The sequence below is a fragment of the Heptranchias perlo genome, chromosome 8 (assembly GCF_035084215.1).
Source record: "Heptranchias perlo isolate sHepPer1 chromosome 8, sHepPer1.hap1, whole genome shotgun sequence".
In the NCBI taxonomy this organism is placed as follows: domain Eukaryota; kingdom Metazoa; phylum Chordata; class Chondrichthyes; order Hexanchiformes; family Hexanchidae; genus Heptranchias; species Heptranchias perlo.
The window spans coordinates 9,590,790-9,616,003 of record NC_090332.1 but is presented as its reverse complement, the minus strand read 5'-3'; the positions used below and the strand labels follow the sequence as shown (position 1 = coordinate 9,616,003).

The 25,214-nt window shown below is 47.0% G+C and overlaps 1 protein-coding gene across 3 annotated transcripts in view; it reads left to right on the top strand.

Moving 5' to 3' along the window:
* smyd3 (SET and MYND domain containing 3) overlaps positions 1-25,214 on the top strand; it is a 602,505-nt gene that overhangs the window by 490,161 nt on the left and 87,130 nt on the right. The window lies entirely within an intron of this gene.

Below are 25,214 nucleotides of genomic sequence, written 5' to 3'. Positions count from 1 at the left end.
AGACAGTGTACAGTGGAGTGTGAGGATCGCAGGGTTCAGACAGTGTACAGTGGAGTGTGAGGATCGCAGGGTTCAGACAGTGTACAGTGGAGTGTGAGGATCGCAGGGTTCAGACAGTGTACAGTGGAGTGTGAGGATCCCAGGGTTCAGACAGTGTACAGTGGAGTATGAGGATCGCAGGGTTCAGACAGTGTACAGTGGAGTGTGAGGATCGCAGGGTTCAGACAGTGTACAGTGGAGTGTGAGGATCGCAGGGTTCAGACAGTGTACAGTGGAGTGTGAGGATCGCAGGGTTCAGACAGTGTACAGTGGAGTGTGAGGATCGCAGGGTTCAGACAGTGAACAGTGGAGTGTGAGGATCGCAGGGATCAGACAGTGTACAGTGGAGTGTGAGGATCCCAGGGTTCAGACAGTGTACAGTGGAGTGTGAGGATCGCAGGGTTCAGACAGTGAACCGTGGAGTGTGAGGATCGCAGGGTTCAGACAGTGTACAGTGGAGTGTGAGGATCGCAGGGATCAGACAGTGTACAGTGGAGTGTGAGGATCCCAGGGTTCAGACAGTGTACAGTGGAGTGTGAGGGTCGCAGGGTTCAGACAGTGTACAGTGGAGTGTGAGGATCGCAGGGTTCAGACAGTGTACAGTGGAGTGTGAGGATCGCAGGGTTCAGACAGTGTACAGTGGAGTGTGAGGATCGCAGGGTTCAGACAGTGTACAGTGGAGTATGAGGATCCCAGGGTTCAGACAGTGTACAGTGGAGTGTGAGGATCGCAGGGTTCAGACAGTGTACAGTGGAGTGTGAGGATCGCAGGGTTCAGACAGTGGAGTGTGAGGATCGCAGGGCTCAGACAGTGTACAGTGGAGTGTGAGGATCCCAGGGTTCAGACAGTGTACAGTGGAGTGTGAGGATCGCAGGGTTCAGACAGTGTACAGTGGAGTGTGAGGATCGCAGGATTCAGACAGCGTACAGTGTAGTGTGAGGATCGCAGGGTTCAGACAGTGTACAGTGGAGTGTGAGGATCGCAGGGTTCAGACAGTGTACAGTGGAGTGTGAGGATCGCAGGGTTCAGACAGTGTACAGTGGAGTGTGAGGATCGCAGGGTTCAGACAGTGTACAGTGGAGTGTGAGGATCGCAGGGTTCAGACAGTGTACAGTGGAGTGTGAGGATCGCAGGGTTCAGACAGTGTACAGTGGAGTGTGAGGATCGCAGGGTTCAGACAGTGTACAGTGGAGTGTGAGGATCGCAGGGTTCAGACAGTGTACAGTGGAGTGTGAGGATCCCAGGGTTCAGACAGTGTACAGTGGAGTGTGAGGATCCCAGGGTTCAGACTGTGTACAATGGAGTGAGAGGATCCCAGGGTTCAGACAGTGTACAGTGGAGTGTGAGGATCGCAGGGTTCAGACAGTGTACAGTGGAGTGTGAGGATCGCAGGGTTCAGACAGTGTACAGTGGAGTGTGAGGATCCCAGGGTTCAGACAGTGTACAGTGGAGTGTGAGGATCCCAGGGTTCAGACAGTGTACAGTGGAGTGTGAGGGTCGCAGGGTTCAGACAGTGGAGTGTGAGGATCGCAGGGCTCAGACAGTGTACAGTGGAGTGTGAGGATCCCAGGGTTCAGACAGTGTACAGTGGAGTGTGAGGATCGCGGGGTTCAGACAGTGTACAGTGGAGTGTGAGGATCGCAGGGTTCAGACAGTGAACAGTGGAGTGTGAGGATCGCAGGGTTCAGACAGTGTACAGTGGAGTGTGAGGATCGCAGGCTTCAGACAGTGTACAGTGAAGTGTGAGGATCGCAGGGTTCAGACAGTGTACAGTGGAGTGTGAGGATCGCAGGGTTCAGACAGTGTACAGTGGAGTATGAGGATCGCAGGAATCAGACAGTGTACAGTGGAGTGTGAGGATCCCAGGATTCAGACAGTGTACAGTGGAGTGTGAGGGTCGCAGGCTTCAGACAGTGTACAGTGGAGTATGAGGATCGCAGGAATCAGACAGTGTACAGTGGAGTGTGAGGGTCGCAGGGTTCAGACAGTGTACAGTGGAGTGTGAGGATCGCAGGAATCAGACAGTGTACAGTGGAGTGTGAGGATCCCAGGATTCAGACAGTGTACAGTGGAGTGTGAGGGTCGCAGGGTTCAGACAGTGTACAGTGGAGTGTGAGGATCCCAGGATTCAGACTGTGTACAGTGGAGTGTGAGGATCGCAGGGTTCAGACAGTGTACAGTGGAGTATGAGGATCGCAGGAATCAGACAGTGTACAGTGGAGTGTGAGGATCGCAGGGTTCAGACAGTGTACAGTGGAGTGTGAGGATCCCAGGGTTCAGACAGTGTACAGTGGAGTGTGAGGATCCCAGGGTTCAGACAGTGTACAGTGGAGTGTGAGGATCGCAGGGTTCAGACAGTGTACAGTGGAGTGTGAGGATCCCAGGGTTCAGACAGTGTACAGTGGAGTGTGAGGATCGCAGGGTTCAGACAGTGTACAGTATACAGTGAACCCCACAGGATTGAGACCGTTTACCGTGAACCTGGCTGGATTGAGACTGTATACAGTGAACCTCACTGAATTGAGACTGTATACAGTGAACCTCACTGAATCGAGACCGTATACAGTGAACCTGACTGGATTGAGACCGTATACAGTGAACCTCACTGAATTGAGACTGTATACAGTGAACCTCACTGAATTGAGACCGTATACAGTGAACCTGACTGGATTGAGACCGTATACAGTGAACCTCACTGAATTGAGACTGTATACAGTGAACCTCACTGAATTGAGACCGTATACAGTGAACCTGACTGGATTGAGACCGTATACAGTGAACCTGACTGGATTGACCGTATACAGTGAACCTCACTGGATTGACTGTATAGAGTGAACCTCACTGGATTGACCGTATACAGTGAACCTCACTGGATTGACCGTATGCAGTGAACCTCACTGGATTGACCGTATGCAGTGAACCTCACTGGATTGACCGTATGCAGTGAACCTCACTGGATTGACCGTATGCAGTGAACCTCACTGGATTGACCGTATGCAGTGAACCTCACTGGATTGACCGTATACAGTGAACCTGACTGGATTGAGACAGTATACAGTGAACCTGACTGGATTGAGACCGTATACAGTGAACCTCACTGGATTGACCGTATGCAGTGAACCTCACTGGATTGACCGTATGCAGTGAACCTCACTGGATTGACCGTATGCAGTGAACCTCACTGGATTGACCGTATACAGTGAACCTGACTGGATTGAGACAGTATCCATTGAACCTGACTGGATTGAGACCGTATACAGTGAACCTGACTGGATTGAGACAGTATACAGTGAACCTCACTGGATTGACCGTATCGAGCGAACCTGGCTGGATTCAGATAGTATATACTTGGATACTGTGCTGAGTGTTTGAATATCAGACTCAGCGATAATGCGCCAGAATCAATACTGCTATCAGCTATTGTTTTACATCTTGTTGGTCAAAGCGACACTCTGGGCTTTGTCTAGTTTGATGTTTTTTCTTGTGAGCAATAACTCAATGCCTGCCTGCTCGCTGAGGAGGAAAGAATAAACTCCCAAGTAGATTTCCATTTGCTGATTGCAGCATCTTCCACAGCTCAGTGGGTTCAGTGATGTACTGTACAGACTCTGGACTGGATGATTAATTGCTCACTGCTTGTCATAACCGGGCTATAAATAGCCATTTTGTTCAGGTAGATTGCCACCTGGGTTCAATTTTACGGCCTGAACCTGAGGTGAAATGTGCTGACAGCATAATTTAATGACCTCCTGAGCACGGGCAGATTTGAACGAAAAGTCACTGAAAGTTGGAGTCCCAGGGCACGTTTTACAAAACCACAGTGAGCTGAGATCTTTCACCCAGAGACCTAGACACGAGTACCTAGAATTTACAGCATAGAAACAGGCCATTCGGCCCAACAGGTGTATGCAGGTGTTTATGCTCCATATGAGCCTCTGCCCACCCCTCTTCATCTAACCCTATCAGCATATCCTTCTATTCCTTTCTCCCTCATGTGTTTATCCAGCTTCCCCTTAAATGCATCTATGCTATTCGCCTCAACCACTCCATGTTGACACATTTTGGTGACCAGTTGACCAAAGAGCCTTGTGATTATTGAAGCAATTTACCCAGAGGGATGCAGATAGCCCAATAGGGTAGTCAGGGTCCATACTATTTTGATGCCCTGGGGTCTGATTGCAGTCTTTTACCTCTGAAAGAAATTACAACACAGTAAGGAACAGTTTGGCCTCGTATTGGTGTTTGTCCTCCATACTTTTCCAGATCCCTTTCTCCCTATCTAAGCTATTCTTAAATGTTCACATGGTCTCTGCTTCAATCAGTCACTCCTATAGTGTATTCCACAGCCTCACAAGCCTCTGTGTTTAAAAAAAAAAGGAAAGGTTTCTCCTGCTGTCTGCCCTAAATTACGTGGCTTAAAAAGATTGTGGGATTTTTAGGCGTAAGCAAGTTACGCACATAACTACAATACGCCCAAGCCTCCTCGCTCTTTTATGTCCATCCATCAAACCCTCCGCCTGAATGAGTCCCTCCTCACAAAACTGCAAGGAGTCGTACAACACCAGGTTATAGCCCAACAGCTTTATTTGAAATCACAAGCTTTCGGAGCTTTGCTCCTTCCTCACCTGACGAAGGAGCAAAGCTCCGAAAGCTTGTGATTTCAAATAAAGCTGTTGGACTATAACCTGGTGTTGTGCGACTCCTTACATTTGTCCACCCCAGTCCATCACCGGCATCTCCACATCATGGCTCACAAAACTGGCCACACCCCTGACTCTCAAATGCAAGTATCCTCCAATTGCACTTGTTTGGAGGGTCTTTTCACATTGCGACCAGATTTTCAGGGGCACCAAGAAAGAAAAGTCATTCTTCTGGTGCTTTGTTGCAATTTTTTGAATGTTTTTCTTTCATTTACCCTCACAGACCTGTGCTCTATTTTCTGTTTCTTTTAATGCATTTTTATGGCATAAGTCACATTAAAAATTGAAAAGCGTCCCCGATTGCGGGTTCTTAAATGTGCCTGATGTGCATGAATGATGGTGAAATGAGTTGAAACTTAAATTTTCAGACTTAAAAAAAATAAATATACTGGTGTGGGTTCAGCGTTTCCTTGGGCCCTGAAGGTTTATGCTGATTTGCGGCCAATTTAAGTTAGGACGTACTCCAATGAGATTGGGAGGATACTTGGGCGTAACTTGACATCGGCAAAAGGGGGGGGGCGCGACATTGGGGCACATTTTCGGGTCTAACCTCCGGGTTGTGCCCGCGGTGGAAACTCCAGACCATAAACTGCGAGCTCCAGAGCATTTCCCCATAGGACTGTATTAGTGCACATGTGTGATTTCTAAATAACCGGGGTCATAAAGTTTCATCCTAACAATAACTAAAGCGCAACTGCAGAGTTTTTAGAATCACTTCCTTCTTCATTATTGCGTGACATACCGCGATAGACAATGATGCATTCATTAGGAGAGATTTTGCACGTACATATCAAATTAAATAAATACTGGTCCAATTCAGTGATACATTTCTAAAGGTGGCTGTGTGAAACCATGCAATTCAGTTGTAGCTGCTATTCAAATCTAGATCACATTAGAACTTCCCGAATTAGTTGCACTTAGCAAGGACTAACATAGTGAAGAACAAAGTTTTTATTTATTAAGAAGTTTTGATGATTTAAAGAGATAAAAATGTTCGTGCATAGGTGTACAGTTTTGATCAACTTTATTAGGACATGACTAAAACATTTCAGCCCCTGTCCAGCTATTTAGAATGCAAAATAATACCACTGAATCTGCACGCCTGTTTTCATGCAAACGATCTCCGTGAGAAATTTGGGCTAAGTTCCTGACGGCAAAATCAGCCCAGAAACCGGTGCAAATTTCGGTATAATTTTTGCGTAAGTGCGCTCCAAGGAATTGCAAGCCATGGTCTGCTGTTTTGGCTGTGTAGATTCTGAAAATTATTTCTTTCCAGTCCCACTCTGTTCCATTTGGCAGTCAGACCAGAGCTGGTGCACTTGATACGCCTATGATTAGTGACTCTGATGCAGTAATTGGTAAAAGCTGACTTCGAGTGTGAAATTAAATCCTAATGCTCATGTTTTTGTGCTTGTTCAAAAATCGCTTAGCCTTTCAGCACTGTCAAATTTACAATTGTAATAGATTATAATTATAATTATCTAGAAATAAATATTGATATGTAAACCACATGGAACAGAGTATATATTTATAATGCTTGCTGAATTACTTTCCCATATGACATGTTTTTTGTACTCATTAAGATAAGGGATGTCAGCCATCATTTTGGAAAATACAAAATTAATTTCTGATGAGTGAGTTTGCCAGCCTTAATGTTTTCTTATTCATTTCTTTCCCCTTGCCCATTGTCCAGTGGAAGAAGTAACTAGGTTCAGTTCAAAATATTCTCATTCCCACAATCTAAATGCCATGACCCATGGACCATTTCTCAGCTCCTTTTCTCCTATCTTCCCCACCAATGTCCTGCTGTAACTTCCTTCGCCCAATGTCCCACTTCCTTCGTCACATCATTGGCGCTTTGCCTTCAGCGTCATCAGACAAAATTTGACACCGAGCCACATAAGGAGATATTAGGACAGGAGACCAAAAGCTTGGTCAAAAAGGTAGGTTTTATGGAGCGTCTTAAAGGAGGAGAGAGAGGTTTAGGGAGGGAATTCCAGTGCTTGGGGCCGAGGCAGGTGAAGGCACGGCCGCCAATGGTGGAGCGCAAGAGGTAACCAGAAATACCAAACAGAAGAACTCTTCTCTCAGCCTCTTACACTCCATTCCGAAATGCGGGCTTGTGCAACTCGAGTAGTTCAGGCTTTTTAGAAAACGCATAACAGCCAAAACCCCATCTGCAACATTTCTTTCAATCCATGTCTCAGTAAGTGCTGTAAATAACACGCTCTTTGGTCAGAACTACAGCAGTGCTGACGTTACCAGCTGTCAGAGCTTACAGTGTATATTTGAGACATCTGGGCCAGTGATACCAGTGCGTTCGCTAACAGGCAGGGTTTTATTATGAAAACTGCGCGATTCACTCCGCTGACCTCCCCACCCTCTCACCGATCAGCTTTACCCCTCCAAGGCACAGCACCGTAAATGTAGTCCACGATCCCAACCTGAACATTTACCTTGTTGCTGTAAATTATAACCATCACAAGCCACTGTGCGCAAGCAGTAGATTTCCCGGCCAACAGCCTTGGAGCCTTCACTCTGCGATGAGGCTTTTATGCTTTGCGATGACACCTCCTTGTTGGTGCAGGTTTAATTATCAAGCCATTCCTCGTTCATTTCTATAGCATTTGTTCTATTAAGTCAGGACTGAGCGTGTTTACTATTCTGTCACTCCAGAATGAAGGTAAAGCACGTTAGCCTAAACCATCGTGTGCAGATCCATCAACGCTATTTTGATGTGACCAGCTGTTTGAATAGCCTTACGGGTGGTCGATCCCTGGTCTGTGTTAGCTGCTCGCATGCTCAGTGCAGTGGTGGGGATGCTACAGTTGGCCTCGGTGAACCCTACGGGTTAAAAATTAGCTCCCCAATCAGTGTCGAATGACCTCCTGATGGAAGTGCACCTGCTTGGACATCAGGTGAGCACAGTATCGGTCGCTCATGGGAGAATAGCTTGTCAGCACTCACTGCCCAAGCTCTCACTGGACACTTGGGTGAAGTACTAGAGTGCTGGCAACACCTGAGAAACTCGAGCCCAGCATAAAAGAGAGGAGGAGAAACGAGCAACAAAATCAGAGGGGTTTAAATTCATACTCCCTTGGAATTCTAACTTATAAATACCTGGTACTATTTCCGTAGGTCTTTTGCAGTGTTTCTTTAATCCTGTTATTATCTTCCTGTTTTTTTCATTGTCATTCTTACAGAATCGCAGCCATCTGTCTTTATTTTCTTTTTTTTTCTTTATCGACATATCTGGCTTTTTTGGCTTCTTTAATGTTGCAATTCACTTGATATTCAAAAACACAGTTGACCAATTAATATGCAGAATGTTGTTATTGCCATAGCGACTGGGTGTACCAAGGAGCAGAATCTTCATTCTGCTGTGTGGTGTGAGACGGTATAGTGTGGATGGCTTGTGAAGCAACTCTTTATTAATTTATATTTATATAAATATATATATATATATATATATATATACTCCAGTTCAGTGCCAGAGCACCAAGACGGAGGGGCCACACACTGCACGGTGTTTACAAACCAGTCTCCACCTCTAACCCCTTTCTTTAAAACAAGAAAAAGCCCAAATTGCTGTTTGAAACTTTAGCCCTGCTGGAGAGTTCGCGATGGTGGGAGCAAAGAAAGAAGTTGCGTTTATTTAGCACTTTCCCATCCTCAGGACAAGCCAAAGCACGTCACACCCCACGAATCACTTTTGAAGTGGAGTCACTGTTGGTGTGTAGTCGAATGCGGTGGCCCATTTGCGTACAGTACAGTCCTAAAACAGCAAATGTGATGAATGGCCAGTTCACCTGTTTTTGGTGGTGTTGGTTGAGGAATGAATGTTGACCACGACTCTGGGAGAACTCCCTACTTCCAATAGTGCCATGGGATCTTTTGCGTCTGCCTGGGACGTTTTTACTACGTTAAAGGTGCTATATAAATGCAAGTTGTTGTTGAATAGGCAAATGGGGCCTTGGTTTATCGACGCATCCGAAGGGTGATTAATTGATGGCATGGTGCCACAACCAAGGCTCAGTTTGTAGACTCATTAATCTGTGCCCCATTGCTGAGTGAGAATTAAATGGGACGTTACTGGGTAATGTTGAACAGATCGTCTTAATGCATGTTTCTCTGTCTCTCTGTGGTAAAATGCAGGATTCCTGACTCTCAGCTAATTTTGGGGCAGGGAAGGAGAGACGGAGCACAATTTGTTTGTTTCGTCAAAGGGGGAAGTTAGATTAGTTCACATATTGTGTTTGAAAATGTGACCTCTTTTGATGCATCTCCCACTTAAAAATTAAACATGTTTAAATCTTTTTCCTCCAGTTGATCATAAATGTCACTCAAACATTGTCCCATTTTCAGAACATAAGAAATTTTAGGAGCAGGTCATTTGGGTCCAGCAACCCAACTAAGTGCCACCTCATGGCGGGAAGACTTACTTTGTTCACTATGTCCAGCAAAACCATAAATGGGTTCGACAAGATGTGTTGATGCTTTTGTTGGTAACAGCCTTCCCGTCGTGATCATCAGGTCACTAATGCATAGCGACCAGAGGAGATCGTCCCTCTTGTAACTTCAATTGTTTCTCGTTCTAGACATGCATCTACTCGTCCCTTGAACCCACTTATACAGATGGTTCAAAGGTCTTCCCTGGTAATTTATTCAAGATTATTACCTTTAACTTAGGGGGGTATAAATTAGTCTCGGGCAGTGACGCAAAATGGGCGACAGCAAATTGGCAGCCCGTTTTGCACTAGCAATTTACACTAATTTATACCCCGTTATCCTTTGAGTGTAAAGTCCTTCCTTCCTTACTCCTCTGGACCGCGCTGGTGGTCCTGTAATTAAGAGCGCTGCAAAATGGAATGAAGTTCTGCCCAGTAAGAGCGTTTTGTTCGCTCCTGGTTTCACAGAAACACTTAGAAATAGAAAACAGAGCATGTCTAAGATGAGTGATAGGACGTGCTGTCTCTGACTGTGTTGTGCACTGCAGGGGGCGTTTCTGGAAATAACCAATGAATGCCCTAACACCCTGCTGGTCAAATAACAGCAAGTGTTTTCAACAAAAGATACTGCATTGACCTTCAGATTCCTTTTCATCTACGTGGCCATCAAAATGGGACATGCACACAGTCCCTCTGAATTTGGGGAAATGTGGAGAATGTCTTTGGCTATGATTTTGTTACGGCAGTGTTTTAATAATATGACAACCTTCGGCCTTGGGTCAGCTGAAGGCCTGTCTGTGTCTGCAGGCCTTGCCTGTCGAAATGTCGATAAAAGCTTTGTACATCCGGAAAAATTCTCCCTTTTTGAATTGAGAAGCCGAAGTGATGGAGCAAGCACAGGACACCACCAAGGTTGTAAAGTGCATACAAGAGGAAGGGAGGTAAATCAGGAAGTTGTGATTTGGTAATGCCAAATTTAGGTTTTGAAAGCTGAAGCCTTTAGAAGGAGGGAAAGACTGAGGGTAAATAAGGACATTCCACAGTTCTGAGGCCCAGGAAAAGGATGGGTTAGAGTAAGAGACTGCGTAATGAGTCTTGATTTCAACACAGCGGGGGTGAAGGGAGGAGGGAGTGTGTTTCTTTGCAACTTAACAGGAACAAGAAATGGTAGTTCCGAGGAGAATTGACCACCGTAGTGTTGATAAACAGAGAAAGATTGCGGCAGAGGTTGGAGGCTGAGGTGAGAGTACGGTCTCCTATCCAAGAAGCTTTCTCTTTTGTCCTGTCCAGGAAACTGAGCTAGGTGGTGGAAGAGTCTTCACAAATACGAGAACAGTATTCAGGTCGTGAACAGACTTGAGCATTGTGAGGAGAGCAGTTACTGAGGGGTTCAGAGGTGTTTGGCACAAGCTTTTCGGAGCTAATGTTAGTATTGGTGGAGATTTGTGAGCTCCCTCTGCGATCAGAGAAGATGGTGAGCGGGAGAGTGTTAATAGATGGAGGATTAAAGGTGGGGCTTCCAAAGGTAAGAGGTGGCAGCTGTTGCTCAGACCTATGTGAGAGAAGAATCTGTTCTCAAAGAGTAGGAGAAATCAAAATTTTCATTGCCCCATTGAAGGGCACGGAGCAGACCACGATTTAGTGGTACAGTCATTGCACAGCAAGAGGGAGCGAGCTATGTGATTTGAAGGAAGAAAGAACTTGTATTTATGTTGTTCCTTACTCTATCGTGCAATGTCCCAAAGCAATTCGCATCCAGCACATTTTTTAAGTGCAGTGACTGTTGCTAGGTTTATGAATGCGGCAGTCACTTTGCACACTGCAGTGTCCCACACAAAGCAATGAGGTGTACGACTAGTTCCTTGATTTTTGGAGTGGGAGCACCAGCAGATGAGTGGATTGGGTTGGTTGATGAGTGGAGGCAATCAGTGACACGGAGAAGGAACAGAGGTGATGAGAGAGAGAGACAGCACAGAGCTCTGGGGAACCCCTGCATTAATGGGAAAAAAATAGAGTCTGAGGATGAGTCATTAACTGCAGCACAGATAGAGAGATTCATGTCAAGTGTAAGGGGGCAGTGTGTTCATGAATAAATGCCAAGCAAATCTTTCATGGTTTGTGATTTTAAAAAAAACAAATTATATTTGAAATGCAGATATTGTGCAAGTGATGTTGCCACGAAAAAAAATGAATCTTCCCTGCCCAATAGTTTGCTAAACACTTTTTCATAAAAATGGTGTCTCTTTGTAAACCAGTAAAGGATTATATTGTGGATCAACAAGAACATAAGTAGATGAGAATTTTTAGCAATAGGAAAAAGTCATTAGGTCCAAAATGCTTGTCTCATTTTCACTGGTGAATCCGCATCCATCCAGCTTCTCCCCGTACCCTTCATTTCTTCTCTACAGAAACCCATCTGATTGCTTCTACAATCCTCTTCTGCTGTCTACTTTAATAGAAAGAAAGAAAGAAAGAACTTGCATTTATATAGTGTCTTTCATGACCTCAGGACGTCCCAAAGTGCTTTACAGCCAATGAAGTACTTTTGAAGTGAAGGACCAAAGACAATGGTTTTGGTCTTCCCAATATTTAGTTGGAGGAAATTTTTGCTCATCCAGTATTGGATGTCAGACAAGCAATGTGACAAATGAGAGACATTGAAGGGGTCGAGAGAGATGGTGGTGAGGTAGAGCAGGGTGCCGTCAGCGTACACGTGAAATCTGATGATGTCGCCGAGGTGCAGCATGTAGATGAGAAATAGGACAGATCCTTGGGGGATTCCAGGTGTGGGAGCAGGAAGAGAAGCCAGTGCAGGTGATTCGCTGGCTATGACTGGATAGATAAGAATGGAACCAGGCGACCCAGTCCCACCCAGCTGGACGACGGAGGAGAGGTGTTGGAGGAGGATGGTGTGGTCAACCGTGTCAGAGGCTTCAGACAGGTCGAGAAGGATAAGGAGGGATAGTTTACAATGGTCACAGTTACATAGGATGTCATTTGTGACTTTGATAAGGGCCATTTCAGTATTGCGACGGGGGCGGGAATGATGGTCATGGATTTGGGAGGCGACAACGCATTGAAGGACTTTGGAGCGGACAGGGAGGTTGGAGATGGGGCAGTAGTTTGCAAGGACAGAGGGGTCATGGGTGAGTTTTTTGAGGTGGGAGGTGATGATGGCGGATTTGAAAGGGAGGAGGACAATACCTGAGGAGAGGGACCCGTTAACAATATCAGCTAACATGGGGGCCAGGAAGGGAAGTTAGATGGTCAGCAGTTTGGTGGGAATAGAGTCATTGTTGTAACGTAGGAAACATGGCAGCCACTTTTACGCACAGCAAGGTCCCACAAATAGCAATGTGATAATGACCAGATAATCTGTTTTCATGATGTTGGTTGAGGAACTCCTGGCGCAGGGAATCCCCGCCCCAGCTTTGCTTTCTGGCCGCCATTTGCCTTGTAAGGGGACGATGGAGGTTCTGCCCTTTGCAGGGCAACCAAAAATCTCCAGGAAAGTACAAGGACCTTGGCCTTTCCTGGAGCTTCCTGGAGTCTCCCGTTTCGCAGGAGGCACCGCCAGCCTCCTGCTGGAGTTACAGTGGGAGACCTGCGGAACTTGTGAGGAATTCTGGGGCTAGTGGATTTAAAGATGACTCTCTTTTTAGTTAAATAACTTGGGTCTCAATAGCTCCTCAATGCTAATGGTATGAATGGGGACCTGGCAGATTGAAGAACGCCTGACTTCCCTACAGACACATTGATCCTTTGTGCTGTTTCTCAAATTGATCACTATACCCAGATTCTGCCTGATTTTTTTTTTGCCTTCACTGTTAAAAGCCCCATTCCATAAAGATGGACAGTAAACGTCATATTACATGCAGCGATTTATTGTTGTTGTTTATAGTCTAGAAACCAATTAAGAAACACTTTACTGTCTCTAGGGAGATCGCTTACAAACTGATGGACTAGGTGGTGAGGTGTGTAAGATACTGTCGCGTGGCCTCGAAATGAATGAAAATGCCCGACTGTAAGTGTTCGAAGTGAAATAAGTTTGGGCAGTTTCCTTGGGGGAATGAGCTCACAGCACAAGACTGTCCGCAATTCAGCGGTGAAGTGGTGGCCTTTGAGAGAGACCAAGAGAATAGCAAGTGTGGGCAATGGGAAGTTTCACACTGTTCTGTTCTTAAGCTGGAGTAAAAGCACATTTTTGGGGCAGTGTTGTGGGACCCTGACACTCCATGTCCAAAAATGGAAAACTCTTTCATTCCTCAGCACTAATGTTCCTCACCTTGATGAGCACCAAATTTCATCAGTAGAATGCATCGCAAAGGTCTTTGAGAGGAGCCAAGCAAGGTCAGATGGAGGAGTTACCAGAGTGTTCGCTGTCCACTGTGGAACTCTAACCCAGATATGAGTCTCCTCATTGAGAAGAGAAAAAGGGAAACAGTTTAGACCAGGGATGAGGGAGAAGGGAATAGTAGAATTATTCCCTAACCTAAAAGGACATTTCAGTTGTCTTGTGTCCAATATTACAGGGTTGTCCAATAGAAACCGCTGACTGGCCACAGGTGTGGCTACAGCGACACATATTAGCCACATGCACTAATGATAAGAAAGTAAAGCATACACAATGATCAAAAATCACTTGCACACTCTGCTTTTCGCCTGCTATTTTACTAGCAAACGCATAAAAAGGTTAAAGTTCACATGCATACGCCCTGCGAATATGAGTATTGAGATCACATGCTCAACGATGGTGTCCATTACTCATTTTTTATTTACTAATCAGAAATGCATTTAGCCACATGTGGATTCCCAACTAGCCACATGTTGGATATTGGCTAATGATTGGACAACGCTGCATTATTAAAATGCAATGTTAAAATTTCTTAACATAGCTCCCTTGATGGCCTAGTTGGTAAAGGCATCATCTGGTGTCCTGTTAAGCCCTTTTCTTTTTAAGGTTGATGTGGAGCCAGGAGGAGCAGGAGTGCCTCTCCCCTGCTCCACAGCACTCCCGCAGGCTGCTGCCGAGCCGTGATCAGCCCCTTCCCCGCTGTCCTCTCTCCCCACCCCCACCCCCTCCCACTGCCCTTCTCAGGATTTGCCCAAAGGTTCCTTCACCTGTATTAGATAATCGAGCTGCCTCTGGAGACGTGACTAGCACTGGCAGCTCATCTAAATAATGACTTCGGTCAGAACGCATGGAGCCAGGGGACAGGTAGCAGAGTGGAGAGCAAGCTGGCTACAAAACAGAGTAGGGGTTAGGGATAGCTATTGAGACTGGCAAAAGGTGGGAAGTGGTGTTCCACAGGGATTGGTGCTGGGACCACTGTTGTTCACAATTTGCATTAATGATTTGGACTCGAGAATCAGAAGTACAATTTTAAAATTTGTGGACAACACCAAATTTGTAGGTGTAGTTAATACAAAGGAGGAATGCATTAAAATACAAGAAAAGACATTAATAAACTTGTAGAATGGGTGTATAATTGGCAAATGAATTTCAATATAGATAAGTGTGAAGTGGTGTATTTTGGTAGGAAGAATAAGGAGGCCACAAATTGCTTGGATAATAAGAGTCTAAATGAGGTTGAGGAGCAGAGGGATCTAGGGGTACAGATACACAAATCACTAAAAGTAGTGACGCAGGTTAATAAGGCCATAAAAAAGGCAAACCAACCACTGGGGTTCATTTCTACAGGCATAGAATTGAAAAGCAGAGAAGCTATGTTAAACTTGTATAGAACTGTGGTTAGACCACACTTGGAGTACTGTGCACAGTTCTGGTCTCCGTTTTATAAAAAGGATGCAGAGGCATTGGAGAAGGTGCAAAAAAGATTCACGAGGATGTTACCAGAACTGAGAGGATATACTTACCAGGAAAGGCTGAACAGGCTGGGGCTCTTTTCTCTAGAAAAGAGAAGGCTGAGGGGTGACCTGATGGAGGTCTTTAAGATAATGAAAGGGTTTGATAGGGTAGACGTAGAAAAAATGTTTCCACTTAGGGGGGGGGAGTCCAAAACTGGAGGTCATAAATATAAGATAGTCGCTAACAAATCCAATAGGAAGGTCAGGAGAAACTTCTTTATCCAGACAACGGTTAGAATGTGGAACTCGTTACCACAAGGAGTAGTTGAGGCAAATAGCATAGATGCATTTAAGAGGAAACTAGATAAGCACATGAGGGAGAAAAGAATAGAAGGGTATGCTGATAGGGTTAGATGAAGAAGGGTGTGGAGCATAAAAGCCGGCATAGACCAGTTGGGCCGAATGGCCTGTTTCTGCACTGTAGACTCTGTGACTTGATGTAATTGAAATGGGGCCGGAGGCCCAATCTCAGGCTGACCTTAGGATGTCTGGATTGAGCTTGGCTGTGATGCCTTCTTTGATCAACTGGCCTGCAGTTAAGGCCTCCATGCAAAGAATGACCACTCGGGTGAGGCAAGGAGTGATGGTGACACACTGTGGAACCATAGCCCAGCGAGCGTCAGTGCGCCTCCACGGAGGAGGGGAGGAAATTCCTAAAGCCACGTCTTCAGTTTTGGCGCTAAAAGGTTTGTTGCTCCCATTCTGCGTGTGAATTGTAACAGTGACGGATGTCCTGGGCAAAGGGGACCAGCATCAACTTGAAAGTACATATTTGGAATTTTAAAACTGTAAATGTAATCATTTTTAGTGATGGATCTGTTACTTGACAAGATGTATAAAGTTTAGTGTCAGTAATGTAGGCTGCGGATTAACTTAAAGCGCCTGCCCTCTGTGAGACCTTCCTCTTTGGCTTAAAGACGAAAGGAATGACAGTGTGTTGTGAGACAGCTCGGTCGTTAGTAATCCAGGATGTGGGAAGCCAGCAATGCTGGAACTCTGCTGGAGACAGACGATTGACGAACGGTGAGATCATAAGGGTTTGCAGCAGTGATATGATGAGTGTGTGTGGGGGGTTGTGGGGGTGGGGTTGCATTACAATCTGAAGACAGGAAAATCAAAGATTTGTTTGTAAACGTCTAAACGTCCCATTCAGTGCATTCACAGGGGGGTAACTTTGTAAAGAGAATGCTCCTGACTCCACATAATCCATCTACGTCCGCGCTCCGCACCCCACAGCCTATTCTGTCACAAGGGATTAAATCTTCTGGAGCTTTACGTTACCCAAGCAAGTACCCTGCGGAATGGTAAGACACACTGGTGTGTGTTTATTAGCTGTCAAGGGCTGGATTTTGTTTATCCCTCAACAGGGGATGTAATATGACCGAGCAGTAGTGAACGATATGGTGCCTTACCAGGAGAAATCATTGTGTGTGTATTCCGACACCTCTTCTAACGTCGCACTTGTAAACAGTACAAACAGGCACAATATGTTACATAAGAAATAGGAGCAGGAGTAGGCCACACGGCCCCTCGAGCCTGCTCCGCCATTCAATCAGATCATGGCTGATCTCCGACCTCAACTCCACTTTTCCACCTGACCCCCATATCCCTTGACTCCCCTATCTATCGATCTCAGTCTTGAATATACTCAACGACTGAGCATCCACAGCCCTCTGGGGCAGAGAATTCCAAAGATTCACCACCCTCTGAGTGAAGAAATTCCTCCTCATCTCAGTCCTAAATGTCCGACCCCTTATCCTGAGACTGTGTCCCCTAGTTCTAGACTCTCCAGCCAGGGGAAACATCCTCTCAGTATCTACCCTGTCAAGCCCCCTTAGAATCTTATATGTTTGAATGAGATCACCTCTCATTCTTCTAAACTCTAAACTTCTAAATGGCCTCAGGGCTGATGTTGATGGTCGGCAGTGGTGGGCAGAGGTCAACGTATCAGGCCGAGAACACGAGGGAGGGCAGTTCACAGTGCGAAGCATGTTTGCATTCGGTCCTTGAAGTGCAAAGGTGAACTGGAGAAGAATCTGATGCCCCTTGACCCTCTCTTCCTGATCTGTTAACCCACCACTGACTGGGTCTTATCAAGCAGGCAAGCACCCCTTAGAGGAATCCCTCAATCTGGGTGTCCCAGGATACCATTATCAATCCGGACTAGGTCATAGAAGGAACTTGCATTTATACAGTGCCTTTCATGACCTCAGGATGACTCAACGCACTTTACAACCAATGAAGTACTTTTGAAGTGTGGTCAGTGTTGTAATGCAGGAAATGTGGCAACCAATTTGCACACAGCCAGCTCCCACGAACAGCAATATGCATATGATCAGATTATTTGTTTTAGTGATGTTGGTTGTGGTTTTAAATATTGGCCAGGATACCAGGGAGAACTCCACTGCTCTTCTTCGAATAGTGCCATGGGATCTTTTACGTCCACATGAGAAGGCAGACGGGGCCTCGGTTTAATGTCTCATCCAAAAAAAACGGCATCTCTGCCAGTGTAGCACTCCCTCAGTACTGCACTGGAGCGTGAGCCTAGATTTTGTGCTCAAGACTCTGGAGTGGGACTTGAACCCACGACCTTCTGACTCAGAGTCAAGAGTGCTACCAACCGAGCCACGGCTAATCTTGGGACTGTTTCGACATGGAGTGCACTCTGAATTCGAGATGCTGCATTTTGCCAAGCACGGGACGGGGTTTAGAATGATGACCGCGGAGGCTGATGTTAAACGCAGCAAAGACCACATTTCAGATCTGCAGCAGCCAACCACGGGCTGCCGAGATGCCGGGAAGAGTTTTGTTATCTTGCAAGAGACGGCGTGACTAAAAGATGTCTCTCCGACCACAGGCTGTAGAAAAGCTGACTTCTGTTTCAAAAAAAAATTATTGGCACTGTAAGAGAGAGAGAGAGAGAGAGCATTTCTTCTAAATACTTCTCCCCGCAGGTATATAATGTTCAGCAGCTGAGAAATGAGAAGCACTAATACAGGGTTATTCCTTTTCACTCAAGTTTATTATAAGCGGAACACAGATATAAACAAATACGACCTTTAAGCAGGGAATGTGACTCAACCACAGAGGGCGATCGGTCCTTGTAGCAGAAGGAGAAACTTCCCTCACGGTCCCTGATGTCTCTTCAGGATCCCTGATTCTGGACAGACCCGTTCTCCAGGCAGCACGCCATCTTAAACTTCTGCTCTCCCGATCCCATACTTTAGCTTCCCTCCGACCCCATACAATAGAAAAGCAGACTTCTCTTTCAAGAAAAAAAAGATTGGCGCCCACTTAAAAAATTTGACACTTTTTCCAGACAGCCTGTTCAAAGGATTGTCTCGTCCAATACCTGGGGCACGGGTGAGGGGGGGTGGGTGCGATCATGATCACAGAGGGGGCACACAAGTGGCATTGGTGTCACCAGTGAGTCTTCCCAACAAAGCAGTTAGCCCAACATCTCCTGATGCATTTAAACTAGGACATGTTGGTAGTCAGAGGGATTTGGGTGTCCTTGTACACGAATCACAAAGTTAACATGCGGGTACAGCAAGTAATTAGGAAGGGAAATGGTATGTTAGCCATTGCTGCAAGGGGGTTGGAGTATAAGAGTAAGAAGGTCTTGCTGCAATTATATAGGGCTCTGGTAAATCCATACCTGGTGTACTGTGTACTGTTTTGGTCTCCTTACCTAAGGAAGGATATACTTGCCTTAGAGGGGGTGCAACAAAGTTTTCACTAGATTGATTCCTGGGATGAGAGAGTTGTCCTATGAGGAGAGATTGAGTAGAATGAGCCTATATTCGCTGGAGTTTAGAAGAATGAGAGGTGATCTCATTGAAACGTATAAAATTCTTCGAGGGCTTGACAGGATAGATGCTCAGATGATGTTTCCCCTGGCTGGAGAGTCTAGAACCAGGGGTCGTAGTCTCTAGATAAGGAGTTGGCCATTTAGGACCGAGATGAGGAAAAATTACTTCACTCAGAGGGTTGTGAATTTTGGGAATTCTCTACCCCAGAGGGCTGTGGATGTTGAGTATATTCAAGACTGAGATCGACGGATATTTAAACACTAAGGGAATCAAGGGATATGGGGATAGGGGGGGATCGGGCGGGAAAGTGGAGTTGAGGTAGAAGATCAGCCATGATCTTATTGAATGGCGGAGCGGGCTCGAGGGGCCCTATGGCCTACTCCTGCTCCTATTTCTTATGTTCTTAAAAGAAGGGCAATGCTGCTCTCCAAACTTAGGTTGAACTTGGGTCTACAACAGCAACTTGTATTTATAGAGCGCCTTTAACGTAGTAAAACATTCCAAGGCGCTTCACAAGAGCGATTATCAGACACAATTTGACACTGAGCCAACATAAGGAGATATTAGGACAGGTGACCAAAAGCTTGGCTAAAACGGTTGGTTTTAAGGAGCGCCTTAAAGAAAGCAAGAGAGGCGTAGAGGTTTAGAGAGGGAATTCCAGAGCTTAGGGTTAATTCTTGGTTTAGATCTAAGACTAGTACTCACCTTGGGCGGTAAAGCACAATAATAGCACAGGGCCTGCTGGGTGTTGTAGGATGGCCTGTGTTCTAAAGCATTGGTTGCCAAAGATCAGCTGGGCTGTTACCAGTTCAGGTGGTGAATATCACAGCAGTGGTTAAAAAGGCCGTGTTTCCTACAATAGTGATAGTTGGAGCAGCTGCACTTAGTCTCCCTCCATGATCAAGAAATGGCAAACATTTGATTTCCAGCTCCTCCACCCAGATGTCAGTGCTTGCAGTTGTGCGCTCTGCTCTCTTGCGTTTTCTAACAGATCGAGGGGTTTCATGGGGCTTGGCTTGCTGAGTTTTATCACAATGCCATTCCTTGGATTTTTCGAAAGCCCCAGCAGCTAAGCCTGCCGACTATGTTTGAACAAACATAGGAATGGTCATATAATAGAACTTAAATATAACAAAAATATTTTTTTTAAAAACGGTAAACATAAGAATGGACATATAATCAACTCCAACGCCCCTGTGCTCGCTGACCGACATTGGCTCCCAATCCGGAATGCCTCGATTTTAAAATTCTCATCGTTGTATTGAAATCCCTCTTAGGCCTCGCCCCTCCCTATCCCTGTAACCTCCACCAGCCCTACAACCCACCGAGAACTCTGCGCTCTTCCAATTCTGGCCTCTTGTGCATCTCTGATTTCCTTCGCTCCACTATTGGCGGCCATGCCTTTGGCTGTCTAGGCCCTAAGCTCTGGAATTCCCTCTCTAAACCTCTCCGCCTCTCTCTCCTCCTTTAAGGCGCCCTTTAAAATCTACCTCTTTGACCAAGCTTTTGGTCACCTGTCCTAATATCTCTTTATGTGGCTCGGTGTCAAATTTTGTCCGATAATCGCTCCTGTGAAGCGCCTTGGAACGCTTTACTACGTTAAAGGTGCTATATAAATGCAAGTTGTTGTTGTTTAGTTGAAATTTGTCTGCATTTGATACTGCTTAAAGCCAAGAAATCTCCATCTCATGTACGTCTTGTCATTATTGTTGGGGAGGGAGGAAACGGGGCATTGTTCGTTGACTAAAATTTGCATTGTGGTTGCAGTTCCACGTTTTTATAGGGTTCTTCATCTCCGTCCACTTCTGGATTTACACAGTTGGGACATTAAGGGTTTATATGGACCACAGAAGCGGAGGGCCGTAACTGAACCCAGTTATGGTATCTTTCCAAACTCCAAGGGAGGTTTGGAGCCTTTCACATTATATTAATACATAAACCTGGGTAGGGGTTATTGGTGGATTGAGAAATAATAATTTGCAATAAGAAGAGGAAGTGCTACTTTGACCTGAAAGTTTCTGGGGGAGGGCACGGATAGAAAAACTTGTTCAGAGCTGTGCGTCTGATTGAAATAACATCTCCTCTCCCCGCCCCCCCCCAACACAATTATTACTAAGGTATTACACACATAATATCCTGAAAGGTACATCTTTGACACTATGTTTACTGAACAATAAGAGAAGGCACTTGTGACTCATCCAAAGAGAGTGTCCATTCCAAGAAGTTGTAAGGAAATCTGTACTGCTCAGAGTGGATTACCGCCTTGTGAGTGGTTTCTTTCGCAAGTTTTGTACTGTTTAATAGTTCTCCTGAATTCTTTTTGTTCCTGTGAGTTGGGTTTTTAGAATTGTAAACTGATTTGTTTGCTAGTTTAGCCAGGTCAAAGTGAGCGAGCATTGATACTTTCTGCCTTCCGGATATCTGGAAGTCACGGTGGGCATCCTACATGCTGTCCTGAGACAACTTGCCGTCACTGGAGGTTAATCATTAAACCCAGGCTGCGGTAACTTGGTGTGGCAGAGAGTACGAGGCACAGTCTTCAGTTAATAAGAGCTTACAGATTAACTGAGCCTCAATGTCTAGGCTCCTCTGCAAAGAAAGACCACCTGGGTGAGGCAGTGGCAGTTGTGGGAGTAAATCCCAGCCAGTGCCGGTGTTTTCCGGAGAGGAGGAGAGAAAATTGGAGGAGAATCACATTGAGCCATTTACAGGAGGCAAAGGTGTTGAGGAAGAAGCCCAAACTGTTAACAATTGGTGATGTCCCAAGTCACTGTTCCCTTATCTGAGGCCGCTCGCTTATTCCCACCTGTATAATGTCTGCTTTCCTCTTTCAATAGTACCACAACCCTCCACCGCCCCTCACACACAAATGCAGCTATCATACTTGATGTGTCTTCAAGAAGGAAATGAACCAGTTATTGACTGGAGCAGTGTCAATTAAATGGCAATTTTTCACAAAACCATTGTACTGATGGATTTGCACTATAAATTACATTGTATTGATGCTTTTGGAAAAAAAAACACATTGGTCACCTAATTGATTTATGTGGATCAATATAGTCTTGACGATTATATCATATAGAATGTAAATGGCGTTACAGATAACACTTGGTCCATGTGATCTCCTGGACTGGTGCCGATCGCCTGAGGAGGTTGGAGAGGAATTTCCCAGAGTTTTTTTTCCATTATTGGTCCTGGGTTTCTCTTTTTTTTGCCTCTCCCCGGAGATTACAGGGGGGTTGGGGGATAGGAAGTGTCTTCTCATGAAAATCCAGCCACCACGAGTGTGGGGCAGCCTTGATGGACCAGCTGGTCTTTTCCTGCCCATCATTTTTGTATGTTGGTATCTCTGCTCCGATGCAAAGTTCATAAGATAGGATACCTCAATATGGAGGCCTTCCAACTTGCTCATATTGCAGTTGAGACTGCATGTTGGAATATCACAAGATAAATGGAGACAAGGATGAGCATTCAGCCATCTGCCTTCGGGGCTTGAATGCTTCCCTTGGACACAGTACTTAAGGTGTGGTCTGACCAAAGTACGATACAGTTTCAGCAAAACATCCTCTAACTTACCAGATGTCAAAGACGAGGAAAAGGAGGTTGACCCATTATTACAGCCGTTCACTGTGATGTGTCGTGCTCGGATACAGGATCACATACCAGTGATTCCATTCTCAGTGAGCTCTTGTTTTGACCTGATTCACCCTGGGGCCAGGATGGGGATGAACAGAAGCTGGTTTTTGCCTCACCTGTGGAAGGGGAACTCGGCCAGCGAGTCAGCATAGGGCACACCTGGGCAACTCCTGCAGGCAATCATAGACGAGCATCGTCAGAAGCCTGTGCGGAGATCCTCGGCTGGAGATGGCCTGAAGTGTGGAGAGGACAAGAGAGAAAGAAGACACAGTGAATACCTTTAAACACAATGCAACGAAAGACCAGGATATGATTTTGTTAGGAAGAGAAAAGGCTGGAGGAGGTGACAGAGATAGGGAGGGGCGAGGTCATGGAGGGATTTGAAAACAAGGATAAGAATTTTAAAATCGAGGCGTTGCCGGACCGGGAGCCAATGTCGGTCACGCAGCACAGGGGTGATGGGAGACTCGGCTAATTTTATAGCAGCTCAGATTCCACAGGAGAGGATCGTTGTAGATCGGACCAGTTATACCGGCTGCTCACTCCAGTGTGGGGAGAGTGCTGAGGCGAAAGACCTCACGTGTCACTTTTGTCGTGCTTCCACCAATTTTCTACCCCTCCACCTCCCCCTCCCCTCCCCCTCCCCTCCCCATCCCCTCCCCCTCCCCTCCCCCTCCCCTCCCCCTTCCCCTCCCCTCCCCCTCCCCTCCCCCTCCCCTCCCCATCCCCTCCCCCTCCCCTCCCCCTCCCCTCCCCCTTCCCCTCCCCTCCCCATCCCCTCCCCCTCCCCTCCCCCTTCCCCTCCCCTCCCCCTCCCCTCCCCCTCCCCTCCCCTCCCCAAGAGATGTGATTGCACCAGTGGCCGAGATGGTGTGTGTCAGCAAACTTCGACATCAGGGAATATCGCAAATAAGGCCAAACTCCACACTGCACACTCCACACCTCCACACTCCACACTCCACACCTCCACACTCCACACTCCACACCTCCACACTCCACACTCCACACCTCCACACTCCACACTCCACACTCCACACTGCACACTCCACACTCCACACTGCACACTCCACACTCCACACCTCCACACTCCACACTCCACACTCCACACTCCACACCTCCACACTCCACACTCCACACTCCACACCTCCACACTCCACACTCCACACCTCCACACTCCACACTCCACACCTCCACACTCCACACTCCACACTCCACACCTCCACACTCCACACCTCCAAACTCCACACTCCACACTCCACACCTCCACACTCCACACCTCCACACTCCACACCTCCACACTCCACACTGCACACTCCACACCTCCACACTCCACACTCCACACCTCCACACTCCACACCTCCACACCTCCACATCTCCACACTCCACACTCCACACTCCACACCTCCACACTCCACACTCCACACCTCCACACTCCACACTGCACACTCCACACTCCACACTGCACACTCCACACTCCACACCTCCACACTCCACACTGCACACTCCACACTCCACACCTCCACACCTCCACACTCCACACCTCCACACTCCACACTGCACACTCCACACTCCACACTCCACACCTCCACACTCCACACCTCCACACTCCACACTCCACACCTCCACACTCCACACCTCCACACCTCCACACTCCACACCTCCACACTGCACACTCCACACTCCACACTCCACACCTCCACACTGCACACTCCACACTCCACACTCCACACCTCCACACTCCACACCTCCACACTCCACACCTCCACACTCCACACTCCACACCTCCACACTCCACACTCCACACCTCCACACTCCACACTGCACACTGCACACTCCACACTGCACACTCCACACTCCACACCTCCACACTCCACACCTCCACACTCCACACTCCACACCTCCACACTCCACACCTCCACACTCCACACCTCCACACTCCACACTCCACACCTCCACACTGCACACCTCCACACTCCACACTCCACACCTCCACACCTCCACACCTCCACACCTCCACACTCCACACCTCCACACTCCACACCTCCACACTCCACACTCCACACCTCCACACTGCACACCTCCACACCTCCACACTCCACACTGCACACTCCACACTCCACACCTCCACACTGCACACCTCCACACTCCACACCTCCACACTCCACACCTCCACACTGCACACTCCACACTCCACACCTCCACACTCCACACTCCACACCTCCACACTGCACACCTCCACACTCCACACTCCACACTCCACACTCCACACTCCACACCTCCACACTCCACACCTCCACACTCCACACTCCACACCTCCACACTGCACACCTCCACACCTCCACACTCCACACTGCACACTCCACACTCCACACCTCCACACTGCACACCTCCACACTCCACACTGCACACTCCACACTCCACACCTCCACACTGCACACCTCCACACTCCACACCTCCACACTGCACACCTCCACACCTCCACACTCCACACCTCCACACTCCACACCTCCACACTCCACACTCCACACCTCCACACTGCACACCTCCACACTCCACACTCCACACTGCACACTCCACACTCCACACCTCCACACTGCACACTCCACACCTCCACACCTCCACACTCCACACTCCACACTCCACACCTCCACACCTCCACACTCCACACCTCCACACTCCACACCTCCACACTCCACACTCCACACCTCCAC